Raw genomic sequence first — 20,154 nt, 5'->3', positions numbered from 1 at the left:
CAACGCAATACCCATCAATATCCCAATGGCATTCTTTAAAGAAATAGAAGAGGCAATTCAAAATTTCATATGGAATAATAAAAGACTCCGTATAGCAAAAACACTTCTTAGCAGAAAGAACAGCGCTGGAGGAATTTCAATTCAACTTACAAATTCTTAAAGATATTTTTAGCTTCTCTCCAGCAATCTCATTCATTGACAGAAGCTCCACCCACCCCAGACCCAGACTTAGGTGAGAATGTAGTTCTAACCCGATTTAGGTTCTCACCAACCCACCCTGGATGATTCTGACACTGGTTTGTATACCATCCACCTTACTGCAGCTATTCAATAATGCTCCTTTTTTGTTCCAATCTCCTTTATAGTGTGTAAAGAGGACAGGGACATAAGATACCCATTTTTGAGTCATACAATTCTTTTTTATTTTGCATTATCCATAACTCAAAATGATTTAGAGACTCACCCTGATGAAACTGACATTTGCAACATAAACTTCCCTTGCTGGAGAGTTCTGAAGAAATATGACATCAGGATTTGATAGAGAAGTGACAATTGTTCTTTACCCTGTTTATCACCATACGTTTATAAGCCAGGTTCTAGGCTTCCTGGGGTGTGTTGAGCCACAGATCACCTGTGTATGCACACAGGTCGAAGTAGCAGTTCAGAGCTACTATTGATTTTTCCCTCTACTCTGGTGAATATAAATGATTGATAGGCAGCTGCATTTGTCGTCCTGGAGATAAAACACAAGGAATATGTGCACGGCTTCAAAGGTGCAGTTTCATTCTGCTGGCAATCTAGCACGAAAACCAGCATTAAATATGCATCACCAGAAACTCTCCAAGGAATCAACACCATCTTCCTGAAGATCATTATGTATCTACCAAAAAAAAAAAAAGAAGTAAAAGAAAAAGAATAGAAGGAGGGAATCTGGAGAAAGATCAAAAGAAGTAGCCACAGAAAACTCATCTGCTTATGTGGACCCAAGACGAGTCATAGCAATTCCAGAAAAGCAGAAGACAACTTCTCAAGGTCTCTGGAAGAAAATGCAAACAGTACTGATGGGGAAATGACCATGCTCCCTCAGAATCGCCATGTTGAGGGTGCTTTGTCTCCATGTATGTTGCTGTATTCCAAAGCCAGGTTTTCTTTAAGAAGCAATCCCCCCAAAAAACAAACTTGAAATATTTATTCTCTTGCCATTTTATACACACATTTATAATATCGAAGAGTGGACTGTTTCTCTCTTCCTCTCTTCCTACTCTTCCTCTTCTTCCATAAGTCACATGCCAAAAAGTTTCACTGAATGCACTCCCTAGCATGCAGATTACTGTGGCTTAGACAGATTTAGATTGCCTGCCTTTGTGGAGAGTCACATGCTTCTCACAGTCCATATGCCAGAGGTGATGTGCTTGCAGCCACAGTAGATTTTCTCTCACACATCAAAGAGTAGGGATATTAATATAAACTCAACTATTATATCCTGCCATGTTTGAAAGCTGAGGTTTCAGAGGAAGCAGTATACTTCCATTCAGAGAACTTAAAGAATAATAATAGTAATAGGTAAAAAAAAATCTGTATCCTCTAAATGATACTGTTAATTGTTAAGACACATCAGTAGACAGCACATTAATTTTATAACAAGTGTATCAAGTGGGCTGGGAGTTTGGCCGAGTAGTAAAGTGCTTGCCTAGCATGCACGAAGACCCAGGTTTCATTCCTCAGTACCACATATAGGGAAAAAACTGGAAGTGGTGCTATGGGTCAAATGGTAGAGTTCTAGTCTTGAGCAAGCCCACGGACAGTGCTCAAGCCCTGAGTTCAAGCCCCACGACTGGCAAAAAAGAAAAAAAAAGTTTTTGAACCATGTAACTTCTAGTACTGTAGTCCTGCTATACCTCTTGTGCTTTCTATTTTGTGTGGAAGGATTGTGATGCATGCCATTCTGAGGGTTTGACTGTAGAGCCTCGTACTTTCACTTGACTTCCTTGCTCATGGCTGGCCTTTTACAACTTGAGTCATGCCTCCCTCCCGCCAGGCTTTTGCTGGTTAATCAGAGATGGTTTCAAGGACTTTTCTGCCGGGGCTGACTTCACATCATGATCTGCCAGGTCTCTGCTTCCTTCCTACCCAGAATAACAGATGTGATCCAACCCATGCCTGGCTCATTTCTTACATTTTTCTGGAGATGTATATGGAATGAAATAAAGCAGTTCAAATCATTAAATAGTTACTGTCATCAGTACTGGCATAATATCAGGTGAGGGGAATATAATCACCCAGATTTTCTATGCTATTTATAAAGTACTACACTAGTGTTGGTTGGCAACAGATGTGATCTGTTACTTATGATAGCCTGTAATAATTTCATGTATAGCAGATATGAAGTGTTCAACTAGCCACTGTCTTAAGAATTACAGTAAGCCATTTTGCAGAGTCATTATGGAAGATGCTTTCAGTAATAATTTTATATTTGCAATAGACCAAGCTGAAACTGTAGAAGTCTTCATTCTATGGTTTGTTTCCATGTTCTTATTGAACTTATATTTCATGAAGTCTTACTCCTCTTTTGTATCCAGGTAACACTGGTTTTATAGTTCCCTTGCTGCTTATTGTGGTCTGGATTCTTTTACATTTCAACCTGTGTGGAATACCTAGAGGGGTAGGCGCCTTTTTTATACCATGTCTCCTTCTATGACATGTACAGAGAAGATATCCAATTCTAGACTCTTTGAATTGATAATCTGTTATCCAGAAATTAATAATGACAATAACTCCTGATACTAAGAATAACTACACCATTGTCATTGAAGTGAAAAGAACACTTAACTTCAAATTTTGTAGCTTTTTAAAAATAGATATTGTAAGTTGATTAGCGTGATTCTCTTAAGTTGTCACCAAGACATTTATTCTAGTTAAACACCTGATCCCTTTCTATATTCGTGCATAATTTATATACCATCTACTTCCAAAAATGAATTGAAGGGGCCATTAAAGTAATAGTTATTAAAGAAACCACTAAAATATCAGTAGCAAACCCAATGATAAGCAATTTTATTCTCAGTGTCAGCCTAATATTGTAAGTGTTTATGGGTTAAAGCATCGTCTCTACACTAAATGCAGTTCTGGAAAGTTTATTTATTCATCATGTTAAATAAGTCACTAGTGTTATCAGATACTTTGGTATAAAACATAGCATTTTATGTGATTTTCTTTATTTGACACCATTAATTATACTGTTATCTTAATAGTCAGAACCAAAGAATGAGCTTAAGTATAGATTTAATAACTTGGGTGAAATGCACCTTGATTCCCAAGTTCAAATGAATTTAAGTTACACACACAAGGAAAAGATTCTAAGGCATTGAGAAACCCTCAAAAGTCTGCTCAGATTTGCAATAACAACAGTAATAACCTGTTCCCATTTTCCTTAAAATGTGACTGGGAATAAGAACTCCAGGGAAACAATAAAGTTTTGTTCTTGAAGAGAAACAGGAGGCAAATGGAAAACAGAGGATGGAGAAGACCCCAAAGATAAAAGCCCTCTGCACTTCCCTCCCCCCAGTACAAATACAACTCCCACATTGCCAATGAGTTTGGCCAAGTCAAGCTACCTGAAGGGATGTGCAGCTGTTTAACTTTCCACCCAGCTAGATGGCCAGGCACAGCACATCTTGAACACGACATTTAAATTGAAGATGAAACATTTCTACACATCAGTATAAGATGAGTCTCGCCAAATAGGGGAATATATTTACCCAGGTGGGTTCAATCATAATTTCTACTCTGTGAAATAGCACTTCAGTATAGCTTCTGAATCCTAAAACTTGATTTTTAGAGTTTTCTTTAAGGAAAAAATTATCATAAAAAAACATAGCTTCATTTTAAGCATTGAGTACGATGGTTGAATACCTTTATATCTAAGGTAAAAAAGTTGAGATGAGAATTCCTGTAAGAATTTATTAATGAATTCCCTCTGGATGTCATGGATAAGTAGCCAAACCAGAAAAAGCAGACAAATTCCCTCTGTCTAACCTATAATAAAATTCAAATTCCCTCTGTCTAACATATGATAAAATTCAAATAAAAGAGGTAAAACTGACCATTATATGCAGATTGTCTGTAGCTTTTAAAAGTCAGACTTGTTAACAAAATATCATCCAGAAATAGATCCATAAATGATTAGAAACCCATTGGTACTGACTGTGATCATTTTTAGTGAAAACTAATGAATCCACTGTTCAAAGTTACTGTTGTTGAATCAAGCACTGGTAAATAAATTCATATTCACTCCTGATGCACCAGATGTAGCATGTCCAACACTCCAACATGGAGTGCTACGAGTGCTTGGAATAGGGAGAGAAGATTTTGTTCATGAACCGGAAAGTAGCTCAGTGCCCTGCCTTCTAGACCCTGATAGACTCTAGCATTATTGAGTCCGTGGGTAATTCAATAAGCTACTATGTTCTTTCTCCACACAGCTCCTTTGCCCAAAGTTCTTTATCCTTTATGTGAGTTCAGTGTTTGCCTGCTGGTAAAAGTTTGAACAAAAATCAAAATTAAATGTGATAGTAAGATGCTCCAGGGATATTATGGGCAGAAATATTTTGAAAATATTTGCTACCAAGTCAACTCATTGTGAGCTAGGAATGGAAATAAAACCTCATGAAAACACTTAAAACATTAAGACCAAGCAGAGTTTTCTATCCTTGTAAACTTTAAAGGCTTCTGTTGCATCCTGTGAGGGTTTGGTAAGCCATTAATGTTAATGCTCTTGGAGAGGCCAAAGGAAAAAAGCCTAAAGGGAAAAGAACACAAGAGAGATTTGGGTAGGGAGGGAGGAAGATGAAGCCTTGGATTGCTATTCCCCTTGAACAAGTACTTGCTCCTTCACCTTTTGCATTCTATACAGAGTCTCCTGAACCCATCCTCCATGTCTGCTTCAGCGGTTTGTTTTTCTTACTGTCTGTGAATGATATCTTTAGAATGTCTCACCTTCTTCCACCCATCTTTCTCATCATCCAGTACATTTTGTCATGTGATTAACCTCAACTCAATGCCATTTGGTACTAGACTATTAGAGACAAATAGAGGATACCCCGAGAGAGGTGACAAATAATAGCTATGTGAAAAAAGTGGGAGAGGACAGCCCTTCTCTTGGTACAGAGGAAGTCATAATCTGATGAAGACTGGAGTAGCAGGATAGATTAGAGCCATACAGCTGCCGTGTACAAGCCTTGATTCACATGGACCTGTTCATACAGGAATCAATCATTCCAGTCTTTAGATTACTGACATTAAAAAAAATTGTACTGCCAAGGATCCTGAAGAAACTAAGCTGTACAATATATCTATCTATATATATATATATATATACATACATGTATGCATGAGTAATGACTTCCAAATATGAATTATGAAATATCTATCTGCTATCTCTGAAACATTATCAACTTTTACTGTTGCAACTTTAATGTGTATAGCACTAGTCTCATTTTACAGATGAAGAGAGGGAGAAACAGAGAGCTCTAAAGAAATCACCTAAGTTTGCAAAAAAAAAAAGTACTTGGATATAGATAAGAATCAAACCTTGGATATAGATAAGAATCAAACCCTCCATGTCACAATGTTTTATTTTTGTTTGGTTTTTGCCAGTTCTGCAACTGAGTTCTGAGTTCTGAACTCAGGGCCTAAGCACTATCCTTGGGCTTTCTCAAGGTTAGCTCTCTACCAGTTTAGCCCAAAGTATCATTTCTGGCTTTTTCTATGTATGTGGTACCAAGGAATCAAATCCGGAGCTTCCTGCATGCTGGGCAAGCACTCTACCACTAGGCCAAACTCCGGTGATTCCAAGTCACAATGTCAACTGCACCAGACCTCCACATGTAGCCCAACGTCCTCATCATCGACCACCTGAATTACAACTCCAGCTCTGGACTTCGTAAGCTGCTTTGTTTTCATAAGTGAAAGCTGCTGCCATGGATATATCAGCCCAAATACTTTTATTTCTTAGTTTTAAATGTTAAGTTCTTGGATATAGTCAGCATGTTTCATGGAAGTGACTATTTTCACATAAGAATGTATTTCACTACATATTTGTATTGCTCTTTAATTATTTCTTTGCTAGGAACATGAGTATACTTTAGGTTGAAATTTTAAGATCATCTATCATATTTACTGTTTTTGTACTCACTCTCTGTTCTTTTTTTTTTTTTTTTGGCCAAGTCTGGGCTCGGGCTCAGGGCCTGAGTACTATTCTTGGGTTTTCTCAAGACTAGAGTTCTACCACTTGAGCCATAACACCACTTCTGGAACTTTTTTCTATGTATGTAGTACCGAGGAATCAAACCCAGGTCTTCATGAATGCTAGGCAAGTACTCTACCACTAGGCCAAACTCCCAGTCCAAGTCTCTGTTCTTTCTAGCTCTTTTCATACTTGTATTTGATTTTCCTGTGTGTCAGATTAAGCTTTAGACAGTATTAATTCTGATCTTCATTCTTTCCAGCAGAATTTGATAATTCTGTTGAATTTATAATTTTCTTCAAGCCTAACCAATTTTACCCACTTCTCCATTCCACTCATGATTATTCCTTTTCAAATAGATTGCTTATTCATTGATCTACTTTTTTCTTCTCTGTCTCTTCAAGTCACTCTGCTTCTATTACCAGGTAGGTATATGCACTTGCTGTATATTACAGCTGCCAAATGTCTAAACATCTTCTCTTTGCTCTAACAAATACTATCTTTCCAAGGTATCATTAGGATAACTTCCTGACCTTGTTGTTCAATCAAAATTCTCACATGTAAGAGAGCCTGCCATACTCAGTTTTTATAATTAATAGGATTTCTGACCTCAGACCTTCTTAGCTATTTCACTGTGGATAACAGCAGATTCGTCTAACCCCATGTACAGCACCTAGGTAATTGTCAACTGGAATAGTTAGACTAGATTAATATAAACATCTTCTATCCTCAATAGTGAATCCTTTGAGCCCAAATGTCATTTGTCTTCTGAAAAGACAAATACCACATTCTTTATAAGCCACCACAGCTAGAACCTTATAGTTCAGTACTGTTAGGAACTGACCACTACAGATATTAGTCAAAAATTTAAAATTAGAAATCACTCTTGGCTTAGTGGTAGCATGCTTGCCTAGCATACATGAAGCCCTGGTTTCAATTCCTCACCACCACATAAACAGAAAAAGCCAGAAAGTGGCTGTGGCTCAAGTGGCAAAGTGCTAGTCATGAGCAAAAGAAGTTCAAGGACAGTACCAAGGCCCCAAGTTCAAGTGCCAGGACTGGCAAAAAAAAAAAAAGAAGGAATAAAAAAAGAAAAGAAAGGGAGGAAGGAAGGAAGGAAGGAAGGAAGGAAGGAAGGAAGGAAGGAAGGAAGGAAGGAAGGAAGCCTCTTCTAAAAATTTCAAACTAACTAAACTAACTGACTCCAATGAAAAAATTTAATTTTTTAGAAAAAAATATCAGAATGAAACAAGATAGAAATGTATAATTACTGCACGCGTATATGGCTTTTTCCAATGATCTAAGTTTATGCAACTAGTTACATGATAGAAATGATCCATATTTAAGAACATAAAGCTGGACACGGTGTCTCACAACTATAATTCTAGCTTCTCAGGAGGCTGAGATCTGAGGATCACAATTCAAAGTCAGCCCGAGCACTAAAGACTGTGAGACCCTTATCTCCAATTAATCATGAAAAAAACAATCGGAAGTGGTGCTGTGGCACCAGGTGTAGGGTGGTAGTCTTAAGCTGAAGAGCTCAGAGACAATGTCCAGGCTCAGGGGTAGGGCAGTAGTCTTGAGCTGAAGAGCCCAGGGACAGTGCACAGGCCCAGAGTTCAAGCCCCACCACTGACAAAAAGGAAAAAAAAAAGGAACATAATACCTATTCCCCTATAGGAAATGACTGATTGCTGCGAATCACTACAGTGTATGTAAAGTCTATTATTTGATGGGGAAACAGTATTGTCTCCCTGTGGTTCTTGAAAGTATAGACTTGAAAAATGTTTTCAACTGCTGGAAGTTCACAACCTGGCTGCGTGTATTTGCTCAATGAAAGTTTTTAAAGGAAGAAATGCATGAGTAGAGCCCCATCTTTGCAAAAATATATCTTTGACTGAAGTGTGTTGGCAGTACAGCCTTCTTCCAGTCCCAAGAGGCAGCCTGCCTGAGCTATGAGAAGGAGAGCTCATGGAGTTGAGAAGGTCCGAGGGGAAGTATGTACCTCCTCGTTGAGAGCTGGCACCACTTCCCATTGTCCAGGCCCAGTTCCTCTACAGTCCCTTCAGTCCAGACAGAACACGCAGTTTACTGTATCTGCAGTTTTTAGTAACTTTGACCATAGACCAAAGTCCTCATTTCCATGAGTAGTCATTTCAGTGCTCGGGATTTACCCAATGCAAGAGAAGTGTAGAAACCTTCCTTTCCACCAGTTACACCACCCCGAATGATCAAGGAACTAGAAAATCGAAAGTGTCCTCATCCAGCCTTGGGCGCTCTGTAACCTGGGCACAGGTCTGAATCTGTCTGTGCTTCAGATTCCATATCTGATTAAGCAAGAGCGTTTCTGAAGATAGAAATTTATATCCTCTATTTTTCAGACAGAGAGGACTTCCTTCTCCCTATCTGAACATGACAAAGTTTTATTCTGTGTAACATGTGGCACCCAGATAGGTGTTCAGATCTCCTTATTGTTGTTGGAGATTAAAAGAGTGCCTTTTTTTTCTCCTTTTTCAATATGTTCAGCTTTCAAAAGACACTCTGGAGGAAGTCAGCCAATTTCTGCCCACACAGCCTCCTCGTGACGTCAGTGGCAGTTGAGCACACAGATCTCTAAGCAAGTTTTGGCTCTTTATGTGAAGGGTGTTTTTCTCTCTCTCTCTCTCTTTAAAAGAACAACTGCAAAAAATGATTGCTCTCAACTCAAATTACACAATTTGTTCTTTTTTGTGCACTGAGTCAGCAACAGACATAATGTGACAAATAAAGTAAGATTGCCATTTTACACATCATCTAAAACAGGGCAGTTTATGTGACACACAGAATATCAGGGATTCCTAAGCACTCTCTAAGCAATATTCTTGCTACAGCCTCCTCTTGATTTCAAAATTAAAAGTTCATAAATGAGCCACCAGAACAAGTGGAAAACGTAAGTAGTAGTATTATTATTTGAATTCCAGTTGTATCCCCTTCTTTTTTCAAGCAATAGTGTAAATTTGAGAATAGTATATGTCTCCGAAGTATTTTAAGTAACTCTCCTGACAAGAAAAGATAAGTTGTGTTGTATCTGTGTTTTGCAGGATACATTCAAAGCCATATGTTAATATGATTTAAGAACTATAATTACTACTCATGAGGTTGCTTTCAATATAATTGGCACACAAGGAAGAAAGCTAGCCTTTCTCTGGCCACACAGCTGCCTCTAAAGCAAACCTGTACAGTGGTAGTATTATTTCCTTCATTCTATCTATTGCATAACACATTCAGAGAGCTTAAGTGATTTGTGCAAAACTGAATAACCAAGTAACCATGTAACACTTGGTTTCCAAATCAGGCAGTCTGATTCCAAGACCTATATTCCTAGCACTCTGATATCCAGATAATAATTTATTTTTTCATTCCCAAAGCAATTCATGATGCCTCATTATTCTAGGCTCTGAGTACAGTCAATTGCTAGGTAATGTGAAATGACATACAAAACAATGTCAAGATTGGAATTTAATTTTCATTTATAACTACACTACACTAACCACTTTATTTTTTCTTTTGTTTTCTTTCTTTGTGATTAACCTCTGTAAGTTGTACAGAGGGATTTTATTCTAACATGTCCATTTATACATCCTGATCACAATCACCCATTCCAACTATCTTCCCCCCCCAACCAGTCTCATCAAATTTCCTTCTTACATACGTATATAAAGGATTTTGCTGCATTTACTGCCACTCTCCTCTGCATTCATTCACCACCTTTCAGTAGGGTACCTATGCCCCAAATAAGACCTGATTTAATTTCCTAATATTCCTTTTGTCAAAGCACACATTAATTGTTTAAAAGGGACTTCATGGTGTCTCAAAAATGCTTATACCATACCATATACTTCAGTGGATTGACCATTTTAGTTCATCATTATACAAATTATCATCTGAAGGGGGAGAAAAAACTCTATCCATGGGATGTGACTGAGTTCCTAAAATTCATGGAATTGCTACTTGCCTAGATTGAGACAGCTGGAAAACGCTTGGGTTCAAAGCCATCAATATCTTTCCAGAGAGCGCTTTTTTTTCATCCTAGTACACTGGCTCTGTAGCACAGGTAGTGGAAAAATAGTACAGGATCTTAGGAGAACAGATTTTTCTGTTCTCCCAATATTTGGGAAACGCTCAGCATTTTGGGTTTTTTTTTCCCCAGGAGTGGTGTCAGTCAACCAAAGAGAATTTCTACATGTTTAGAACAATTCTAGAAGAGCTACATTCATATCTAAGCCCAAAGAGGACCATGAACAAATTGGGATGTAACTTTGACTAAGAGCACACGTTTGAATAAAACACCATCAGAATATTATTATTATTATTATTATTTAAAGCAAGTATAAGTGAATTAGTCATACTGCATAGAAAGTCTGATTTGGGCGGAAAAATAGTAGAAGATTTTAAATGATGTTATAGTTTTTATGAATATGTATGAAAATAAAAAACAAATATTTCATATGATACCCATAGAAGAACTATTCTATTAATTATTAAAAAGTGAACATATGAAAAATAGGTGAGAAAACACCAGAAGATTTTCCAGAGCAAAATGTACTATCAATCTAAAGTTATCTTATTACTCCATTTCTGTATTTGAATCACTTTGTGTTCAGCAGAGTGGGGGATTAAACTTCTGACCTAGTGTGCATGCAAGGCAAGCATAGTACCAATGAGCCAGCCCCGCCCTTTTGAATCACATTTTTACAAATTAAATAAGATGCAATTTGGGCTTAAGTTATCCTCATCTCAAAGTTTGTGCACATCACACCAAATGTCTTATTTATATTCAAATACCACAGGGAATGGGCAAGAAATTTTATGTTTAAACTGGACTTTCGCAAGGCTGCTAAGTCCAGAATTTGCTTTGCCAAAGTTTGAATTATTGCAAAGTGGAGCAAGCACCTGACTCCAGGGTGAGTCAGAATAAGTAAATATCTCCACCTGGAAATAGAAACAAATGCTCCCAAGGTTCTAGCATGTCACTTATTAGACAGGGGACAGCTGTCTGCTCATTGATGGCTGAATCTGATTATACATATTTAAAGTATGGATCCCATAGAGATTCAATTTTCATAACAAAGAGTGCACAGCACTTAGATACTTGCTCTTGCAAATTCTCCTTCTGAACTACTACAGTTCTCAAATAAAACAAGAAATACTTATGAACAACAGATTACCTTGAGCCATATTTTTTCTCATGTCAGGTCCAACCAACTTCCCTTCAACAGTGTCTTAATAATCTTTGTAATGGCATGGTGCTAGATGTACTATAACATGACATCCAACATCATGTATAAAATAACTTTGAAATGTGCTGGAACATAGTATTACTTTCAATCACAACATCAGTACAAGCTTGACATATTCCTTAACTTCTCTGTGTTTTGTGGGATGTATCTACAGCGATCTATGGACACTGAACATCAGTACTGCCATTCCATCCTAAATATGTGACACAAGATTAACCTCACAAAGTTAGTTTTCTTCTATGAATGCAAAATGCTCTTGCCATCTCAATCAGCTTTCCATCATCATAACAAACTATGGAGATAATTAAATTCTAAAGAGGAAAGTTTTACTTTGACCCATGGCTTTAGAGGTCTTAGTTTATTATGGGAGGATCTATTGCTTTCAGATGTGTGGTAGAAGTGACCATTTGGTAATAGTGGAGAGCATGAGAGAACTGCTCAAATCATGGCCAGGAAGCAGAAAAAAAAGCGGATGGGGACAGAGTGTCATCATCCCCTTTATGGACCATCTCCCAGTGACCTAAAGACCTCTCATCAAGCCCCTCCTCCCAAGATCAACAACTCCCAATGGTGCTACTGGGAAACTGGGTTATTTATGTGAGAAGATATTTGGGGAACATGTCACAAGCTGTAGGGTTTTGTAAAGCCAGGTGACAAAAGTTCCATTCAGAGATACTTCATGGATATAACCAGAGAAATGGGGCCCCACATTCTGACTGGCTAGTATTTCACTTAACACTCTGCTTGCTCCATCTTGAAATCCTTAATAATTTTTAAACAAGAGGACTTTCATTTTTATTTTGTACCAAGACCTAGAAGTCATACACACATCCTTAATTAGAAGTCATATAGATATCCTTCATCCGATTATATTGTAAATGTAGAAAATATGATTTAAATTAGGAAATAAAAAATTAATTGAAGGGCTACTAAGATATTTGAGGATATTTTTTCCAACTAACATGTTGCCTTTAGCAAATGTACCTGGATTTTATGTTACTTTTGTAAAAATCATTTTGTAATAGGATCATGTTTTAGATGTATCTAACTCTCTACTTAGATAAATATTGTAGAACACATGTACATATGTTCAGATACATTATAAAACTCCATGCATGTGTGTATGTGTATGGAGTTGGGGAAAATATTATTTTTCATGGCTGATAAATGAAAATAAATTGAATATAAGAACAAAAGAGAAAAATCAGCCAATTCTGACATCTCTTTGGCTTACTTGTGGCTAAACACAGCATTCAATTGTTTTCATTATACTCTTTACATTATCTCCCTCCCTTTCAGGGAATTTATTCTTCTTTCCTACGTATTTTAGATCAATATATTTCATAGCAATATCATAGATGTTAAAAATGCCACCAAAGTTGAGATGGAAACATAGCAGGTAAACAGCTCAGAAACCTGGGGCCTGAGCAGCTTCCAAACAGCCCGCATAACCAGTCTCACCGTGTTTCTTTCTCTGTGTGGGAGCACGGGCGTGGGGAGTGGGCCAATATGACGCAAGCTAACTGTGTTCTGCAGAAGCTAGCATGAATCCCAGGCCTTTTTGCAGACAGAAAGAACTGATTGTGTGGCAAGCAATTGGAATGCATTCGGGTCACTTTTTGGAGTGGTGTTAGCAGGCATCATTTTGCTAGATTGTTCAAGGAATAGGGGAACAAGACAGAAGGGAATTTCGCCTGCCCTGGGCTTCAGTGGCCCTGGAATTTTCCGCCACTTCTTGGTTAACATTAGAAAGAATAATCTCATACATTCAGAAAACTTCAACCTTGTGTTCTCAATTCGATGTATAGTTCCGAAAGCACAGTCTTTGGGTCTCCAGGAAGTGTGCCCAGAGTGACATGAGCTGGAATAACAGGCAGAACAGGCCTACTGGAGACCTGAGCTATTAGTCAGGGTCCGTGGATCAAGCCGAGGCTACAACTGTACAGAGCTTGCATCGAATAGCATTTTATGGAAATTCTTAAATAAATGATATTTGGATGGAATCTTAAAGTTTATCCAACATTTTCAACATCTTAACTAAACAGTAACCAAGAGCTTTCCCCATTGGAGTACTGGCTCCGTCTTAGAAACTTGGCGGCGCTCCAAGCTCTGCCTTTATGCTGCTGCTCAGTATGTAGCTCTCACCCTGCTGGCGTGGCATCGTTTTAACCAGATGGCTCCACAGCCAAACCTACAGCTCTTGCTGTGTAAGGAGAGGCATGGTAGAGAAAAACTGTGTTCGAGGGAATGACTTGAATGCATCTCTATTTTGCAAATTTTGTCACAGCATGAATATAGTTACAGTCCTCATTTTGACTCCAAAATTTAGGGAGCCTTTTAACTTTTCTTTGTCTTTCGTCTTCTATACTTTTCCCAGGATGTCATTATACAAAGGTGGTTAATGGGATTTCACTTGAGTCCACATGCATTCTTAACCTCCGTGTCATAGTTGTTAGGGTAACCAAACTGACATCACATCCATTGGCTCACCTACCCCCTCTTACCCCCCAGCTTGTAAGAAACAACTCTTGACAAGAATATAGCTGCATAACAATGTTCAAAAGAATATCATGATAGCCTTTATTTAAAAAAAAAACAAACTGGAAGCAAGTCAAAGGTCTATCAACAATGTCACTGCTGGTGGGAACAAAGTGCCAGGTGCTACACCTGAAGTCACAGCACTAGCCTTCCACAAAGGTTCATAGTGAGCACATAATAGACTGAGGCAGAGCAGCTCAACCCTTGGCCTCTAGCAATCTTACCAACCGCACCAGGTACTTGTTAAGCTTTAATAGTGTCCTCTGCTGCTTACATATGGAGAGAAACTTCCTGCTGTTTGGGAACCCAAACCTGACAGATAGTGTTGCTTTGGATGTGTCTGTGGGTCAAATAGGGATCAGTAAAGCTGCTAGAAATTTAAATTTTAGGGATGATGTCTGGCCTTGAAATATAGATGGCACCAGTGCATGGTTATCTGTGATTACAGGCAAGTGCCTCAGTAAAATTCAGTATATGAACCCCAAAACCCATCCATTGCAAAATCCAGCAGGGCTTGCAATTTACCAGTCACTGATACCCTGTGCTAAGATGGCCTTGGTACAATCTTAGAAACCATTCCCATTCAACGGATTCCTAATTTTCACCTATCTACTCTTCCAGCTTCTGAAAAGCTGTTTTTTTCCCCCACAGCTCTTAAGTAGTAGCAGTACAAAAAAAAATCAAAAGAATATCGTGATCTCAGGTGCCTATCCACAATGTCATGGGTGCTGGGGATAAGAACATAAATAAAGCAGAGCATCCAAGATCTGCAACATAGTACTGAGATTCTCCTGTGGAAACATCTAGATACTGTTTACTTTTGTTGTGTTGTGTTGTTTTGTTTTTACTTTTAAAGTCCATTTTAGAGACATTAGAGGGTGATAGGAAAATTGAGCAGAAGGGAAGGAGATTTCCACTAGACTGCCTGTTGCTGTATTACTGTAGTATGGTTATGGTTTCTGTGTTGGAGGATGGTAGTCTACTGTGGTGATGCTCAGAGGTATTGCAACCTTTAAGAGGTAGAAACTAGATACTTGAACAACTATCTGAGGGCATTGACCTCACAGGGAATTAAGAAGTTCTTGTGGGATACTGAGTTCGTTCTTACAAGAACAAGTTGATGTGAGAGGGCAAGCCTAACCCTTCCAGTCCTGCCATGTGCTCTCTGTCTCTCACACGTGCTCCCAGCCTGTGGTGCCATCTGCTGTGAAGTCTTCTGCAGAGCTAAGCCAATGTCCTTGAACCTTCAGAACCGTATGCTAAAGAAATTCTTTTGCTGATGATAATAATAACCAGCCTTAGGTATTTCTTTATAGAATCATAAAATAGTGTATATAAGAATTACAGGCAGGGTCTCATTTATTATTATGTCTCCTACTGAAGTGGTACATTTGTTATCGTTGGACTTACACTGACACATCATCATTACCCAAAGTGTAATGTGTGTAGTTTAACTTACATGTTAATGTACATCGTATAAATCTGGGCAAATGTGTAAAAATATAAATCTTTTATTATTAGGTACTTTCACTACCCTAAAAATGTCTGCACTCTGCGTATTATTTTTCCCTTCTTCCTCTAAACTTCACATTCCCCCTAACACCTAGAAAATTTTTAAGCTTTCTCTGATTACATTACCTCATAACCAAAGATATTATTAAATAACATGAAGAACATGTTTTTTTATTTTTTGTCGGGATAATGTATAGAGGTGTTACAGTTATATTCATCAGGTAGTAAGTGCATTACTTCTCTCACATTGATACCCCTTCTTGTGTTTTGCCCCCATTTCTGTCCCCCCCACCCCCTCTCAATCATCTTGTTTTCCCCCTTCCCTTCTCTATTTCAAATAAACAAATAAATGTATATACAATATGCCAGGTAACAAAGTCAGATACAATGACAACATGAGATTAACCATAAGGGCAAAAAAAGAGAAGAGAAATAACATAGTATATTAAGAACAACAATCACACAAGATAAACCTCTTTTTTCCATGTCCTAGAGTTCATTTCATTTAGTCTCATCCTAAAGAACATGTTCTTTTTTATTAAATAATTTTTATTGTGATTAATAGAGGGGTTACATTATATTTACCAGATAGAAGGTGCATAACTTCACAAACATTGATACCCTTTCTCATGACATGGTCCCCATTTCCCTCCCACCTTCCCCCCATTTGTCTTGATTTCCCCCCTTCCGTATCTAATTTCAAATAACCAATTAAGCACATATAAAATATATCAGATAACAAGGTGAAAAATTGTAACAGTATGAGATAAACAAAGGATGGCAAAAGAGATGAGAGATAACATAGTACATTAAGGATAACAGTCACTCATTATATGGCTTTTGTTTCTTTCTCCTGGAGGTCCATACATTTAGTGTCATACTATTTGTCCTAATGTCTCTAGATTTTGAAGAACATGTTCTTAAAATGACTACATACCCGTAAAATACATCTGGCCTTTACTTTTTGTTTTGTTTTGATTCATGATTTATTTTCTATTGTTTTTATTTTTTTGTTGGGGTTATGTACAGAGAGGTTGCAATTACATTCATCAGATAGTGGGTACTTCTTGAACATCATTACCCTTCCCATGTTTTTCTCCCATTTTTCTCTTCTCCCATCTGCTCCCACTCATATTGTTTTTCCCTTACCTTTCCTTTTCCAAATAATCATTTATGCAATATGCTAGGTAACAAAGTTAGATACAGTAACAACATAAAATAAACCAGAAGAGGAAAAGAAGAGAAAAGAAATAGCTTCATATTGTACATTAAGAACAACAATCACAGACAAATCTATTGTTTCCATATCCTGGAATTCAATTTGATTAGCTTCATCCTGTATGCTGGCCATTACTTTGTATATTGAAGTTACATTCTAATATCAGCATGACTATGAAAGAGTTAAAAATAGAGCAGAGGGCAGTAATTATACTGTTGATAGCACAAATTTCTATCCCCTGTGCATGAAAATCTTTCACAGAGGGAAAATATTTGAAATAGAAGAGTGAAAAGGCAAAAATATTTGGCCATGAATAATGATTCAGTAATTACAGTGAATAACTCATTAAACATAATCTTTCTTTGTAAGAAGACTAGGAGAACTCTAATTAAGTCATGTACTATCCCTATGAATAATTAACTGTGACAGGAAAATTCTAGGTGGTCCATTAAATCTCTACACCCACAGCTGTTCAGGAAAAATATAAGCAAATCCTCAGTGCCCTAATTTTTGTAGGAGTGATGGACTTTCCCCAGTGACCAACTGGGCGAATTACCCACCACAGATCATGTATTTCCTTTCCCCAAAGGAAAGGAAAGTTCTCTTTTTTCTATAAACAAAAGTGATATTTCCCAACACTCAATCAACAGCTTCTCTATCTTTGACCTAACTTTTTAACCAATGTATTATCAACAACTTATTTAGATAGATCCAGGAATACTGTGCTGTTTTATCATGTACTTTCCTGTCTGTATTTGAATATGATTTTTCACCATGTTATCTGTGTCTTTTGTGTTTCTGTGTTTGCCGCATATGAGGATCCGAAATCTGGTCGAGGCTTGGACACTTTGGATCTTTGTAGAAAACCACAAAAGTCCCCAAACCTACACAACTGATAGGTTAGCCACAGACTTTGGTAGATTTTGAGCATTTGCTGTGGGGTCCTGAGCTAGGTTTTACTGAAAACATTTCTCAAATAAATTATGAATAGTTTTATTTGGGTTATACATTGAAATGCTCACTTTTGACCACTGGAACTACTTGGCTACTAGAGGTTTTTTTTAAAAAAATTTTTAGATGTGCTTTGCATTTGTTATTTGTATAATGTTTATATTGGATAGCACTGATAAAAAGTGGTCTTGAATTTGTGGGCTCAAAGCACATGTGGAAATATTTTCTAAAAGATGTGGAGGGGCCAAGAACTATTAAGAAATTTCTGACAGTAAATGGTGTGAATATGTTTAGAAGTGTCTAGTATCGACTGAACTGCCACCTCACACATACTTTAGGCACCTGTACCTGTGAGAAGAAATAAGGAGCTATTTACTTCACCTGTAAAATTTCTAGCATCCTATTTCTGAGTGTTCTGTTTGTCGCAAGTTGAGCAGTTAAGAGAAGAAGGAATTCATGGAATAAGCAGTTCGTTGACAGAGTGGACAGGAAGGTGAAAAGACTTTGCAGCAAAGGAAAAGAAAATGAACAAAAGCCATGAAGAAAAATGAGTGAAGAGTCTCTAAGATAGTACTGACTTCTTCTCAGGCAGTATTTTATTTAAGTGTCGTCAGCGTCCATTTTCCTTTTTTCAATCATTCTTGCTTTACAGATAAGGAATTGGGGCTCACATTTTAAAAACTTAGAGAGAGAGGCTGGGAGTTTGGTCTAGTGGTAGAGTGCTTGCCTAACATGCACAAAGACCGGGTTCAGTTCCTAGGTACCACATATATAGAAAAAGCTGAAAGTGGTGATGTGGCTCAAGTGGAAGGGCTCTAGCCTTGAGAAAGGCCAAGGACAGTACTCAGGCCCTGAGTTCAGTCCCCAGGACTGGCAAAAAAAAAAAAAAAAAAAAAACCTTAGAGGGAATTAAAATCACATAATTGGTTAGTGGTAGTACCAGAACTTACAGGACCATTATTTTACCTGGGTGCAAGGTTGTTCAGCACACAGGGCTTTTCAGTGCTAGAAGTGAGAATGTTTGAGGCAAACCAGGTCATCCCATCACCCTTCACAAAATATTTATCTTCTAACGAACTCTAAATCCCATTTGCTTTACACAAATCATGGTGCCAAATATTCACTGAACACATTCTGTGTGCCAGAATGTATATAGGACTTCACATCATTATCTTTTTTCATCTGTAAAACAATTTTATAAATTAAATATTGATTTTTTAATTCTCTTTTCCAAACACCTCATACTAGATTGAAGGGGGGAAAAAAATCCTTAAAATCTCCAGACCATTGGTTAAGTAGTTACACAGCTGCTTAGTGCCTGGAGTAAAATTTAGCTTTGTCCAGTCTGAGCCTGAGCTATTCTCTACCACGAATTTGCCAGACCCCCTTACCATCACCTCCTTTAGTATGGAACTGAGTGGGCCCCTAGTGGGCCTTTGAACACGCATTTTGTCGCCTGCCTGGAATCCTTTAGCTGTAATCTGAGGGCCAACTCCACTGCAGCCCTTATTCCCAGGCACAGCACACTCCCTCTGACCTTTGATGGCACTAGTCAGCCATAGGAAATGACCTCTGTATTGAAATTTTACCAGTGCCTGTCTCACCTTTGCTAAGTGTCCTGATTCAAGAAGTTCTTAGAAAGTAAAAGCATTTTCTCTTAATTCTATTTGCTTTCAAATTTAACCATAATTATATCTGTTTTCATCAAAGCATAGATTTTCCTAGTCTTTGTGATTATCTTTGATAAAGTTTGCTTTTCTTAACTGGACTTTGAAAAGAGTACATTATTTGCATCATAGCAAGACTTGACACCATTTGAAGGTATGAGAATGGATATATACCTTCTCGGCTGGCACCATTCTCTCTATGAGGGAGCTAAGTTTGTCAGTATCCTAAGGCCGTAACTCCTAGAAGATAACCATGGCACTTTCCTGGTTTGAGGGTCCATGTTTTCCTGAAATGCAGAGTAGAGTACAATACAGTGTTGGCACTTTATTGTTCAGAAGAGGCTTGAGGATTTACCTTCATTCCTTATAGCTTAAGCTTTGAGCTTTATCACTTCCTCCTCCTCATATCTCAGCCTTCTACAGTGGCCTGTTTAAAACAGGGTTGGAATAATCTTTGTATCTGCATTCAAGGACTAAATCAATCACAGATCAAAAATAGTTGGAAAAAACTGGTCCTGCTCTGAAAGTGTATATACTAAATTCCCCCTTATTTTACTCCTTAACTAATAAAATAGTAACTATTGTATAATACTAGCACTGAATTAGGAATTATAAGTATCTGGAGATTATTTTACATGTGTGGGAATGCATAGGTAAATGCATGTACCAGACTTGCACATCTATGGATTTTGGTATCCTCAGGGGTTCTGGGGGGAATTCCCCTATGGTTACAAAGATGACCCG

The 20,154-nt window shown here is 37.8% G+C and overlaps 1 protein-coding gene across 2 annotated transcripts in view; it reads left to right on the top strand.

The window, feature by feature from the left end:
- Pde7b (phosphodiesterase 7B) overlaps positions 1–20,154 on the top strand; it is a 294,549-nt gene that overhangs the window by 39,792 nt on the left and 234,603 nt on the right. The gene's annotated exons all lie outside the window — the stretch shown is intronic.

Source organism: Megascapheus bottae, chromosome 8 (assembly GCF_031878675.1).
Source record: "Megascapheus bottae isolate mThoBot1 chromosome 8, mThoBot2.hap1, whole genome shotgun sequence".
Taxonomy (NCBI): Eukaryota; Metazoa; Chordata; class Mammalia; order Rodentia; family Geomyidae; genus Megascapheus; species Megascapheus bottae.
The sequence above is the reverse complement of the archived record's forward strand: the minus strand, read 5'-3'. Positions and strand labels throughout refer to the sequence as shown.